We start from the raw sequence: 1,970 nt of genomic DNA, 5'->3' as shown, positions 1-1,970 counted from the left end.
CCGCGCTTTTCTCGGCTCTCCGACTGGCTGCACAACGACTCTGCATCAGTGCATACAACATGCACACAGCACAAACACCTTTGACAACGACCCATCAGTGTACTCTCCGTCCTTTGACCTCTCACCCCTTGCCCCTCCCTCCCGATCTCTTTCCTCCTCCTCTTCCTCAACAGCAATTTCTATTTTATATGACACCCCCCACCCTGTCCATACCCCGTATCCCAAAATTGATGACAATAAAGGACATTTTAATGGTTGGAGAAGGGGCGAGGGGCTTCGAGCATTGATCGCTATCGGTCAATGGTCGGAGGGCGGGCGGACAAGGCTGCGGTCATTTGCCTCAGACATTGACTGGACATTGCTATGGTCAACTGAACTGTCCGGAGCCAGGCCGTGTGCTGCAAATATTCAGGCTATGTGGATTGACCGACCTTAGCCAGGCAACGAATAGCTTTTCTCTGCTTCGTTTATTTATTTTGCGACCTTGTTCACTCCGGTGATAGACAGCTGACGGCCTGTTTTCAATCTTTCTCTTTCTTCTACGCATCGCATTACAAGCTTGCAAAGTTCATTCTCCTCCGAGGCGACCCCCTCCTCAACACACATTTACACGTACACACAACAACAACAACACACACACACATCCACACTCATAAACAGACACACACGCACAAACAGATGCAAATACACAATCCTTTAGTCCCTCCTCTCAATAAAACTAAATACACAGATTTCTGTTCTCACAGCCGGAATCTGAGTAAAACCCCATCCATAACTTTTGTCCAAGGAAACGTGCAGTACTCGACAAGAACGCACCTTGCTCACGCAACCAGTGTATTATTTTCAATAGTAAAGAAACAACCCCAAAAAGTATAGATTCTAAGTTTGGGCAACTCAAAAAATCAAGACGACAAACCAGCTCGCACAACACCATCCAGATCAAGCGAAGCAAGCAGTTTGCATCGTGCACTCAATAAAAAGGAAAGCGACCACCCCCCTAAATAAAATCCCAACCACCCCCACCCCCCCAACCCAGCTATCCCAATTATAGCTATCGATTAAATCCATTCTCAGAAAAAAAATACTAGTGACGCATATTTTTAATTTCAAGTAAATTTTTTTTTACATTTTCTGTTTGGCTATTGTTGCCTAAGCTAAGCTGGAAAACCATTTTGATCACATCTCACTATAAATGGTCGCTTTTAAGGACAAGCCGGCAAACCCAGATTTCGGGGGTTTCCAGAAATCTTGACCTACACCAAAAGTGGGCATTGCCCTACCTATAGGAGAAGTTTGGTTTCATTCCTGTGTATATTTGTTTAGATATAGATAATATGTTTCTTGTCTATTAAAGAAACTGAACAAGGGGCAAAAACTTCGATTTTATCAAAACAGCATTTTTCGGGATAGCCCCCTCGTCCTTAAAAGCGACAAAATTAAAGTTAAGTGAGAATTCATTGTGTAGTTTCATATCCAAAAACGACGGCTCACACAATTTTCTAACGACTCTCTTGGCGAGCCCGTTTGTCCAAGTTGACCATCTCAGCCATCCAGCTGAAACAGTTTATAAATAAAAACCAACACATACAAATACTCATTACACGTAAGAACACTACACTTTGGATGCCTATCATTTGGGGACTGTCATAATATTAGGTTTGTAAGTACACCGGCCTACAAACACGAAGCAAGAGAATCTCTTGACTCGTGCGCATTTCCATGGTATAACAGCGAGCAGAGGCGCTGAGGCTGTCTGGTACTCGTATCATGGAAGACGGCCAAGCCACACGTCAGCTGACTCTCTCTCTATCTCACGACCTCGCTCAAGATGCTCACAGCGGGCACGTTTTTGTGAGTGTGTGTGTGTGTGTGTATGTGTGTGTGTGTGTGTGTGTGTGTGTGTGTGTGAGTATGCGTTTGTGTGTGTGCGTGTGTGTGTGCATGGGTGTGTGTGTGTGTGTGTGTGTGTG

General features: G+C 44.8%; 1 protein-coding gene across 5 annotated transcripts in view; it reads right to left on the bottom strand.

The window, feature by feature from the left end:
- The window catches only part of LOC101858769 (myocyte-specific enhancer factor 2A), a 197,433-nt gene that overhangs the window by 42,143 nt on the left and 153,320 nt on the right, over positions 1 to 1,970 (bottom strand). The window lies entirely within an intron of this gene.

Source organism: Aplysia californica, unplaced genomic scaffold (assembly GCF_000002075.1).
Source record: "Aplysia californica isolate F4 #8 unplaced genomic scaffold, AplCal3.0 scaffold00078, whole genome shotgun sequence".
Taxonomy (NCBI): Eukaryota; Metazoa; Mollusca; class Gastropoda; order Aplysiida; family Aplysiidae; genus Aplysia; species Aplysia californica.
Note: the sequence above shows the minus strand (reverse complement) of the source record. Positions and strands in the feature narration are given on the sequence as shown.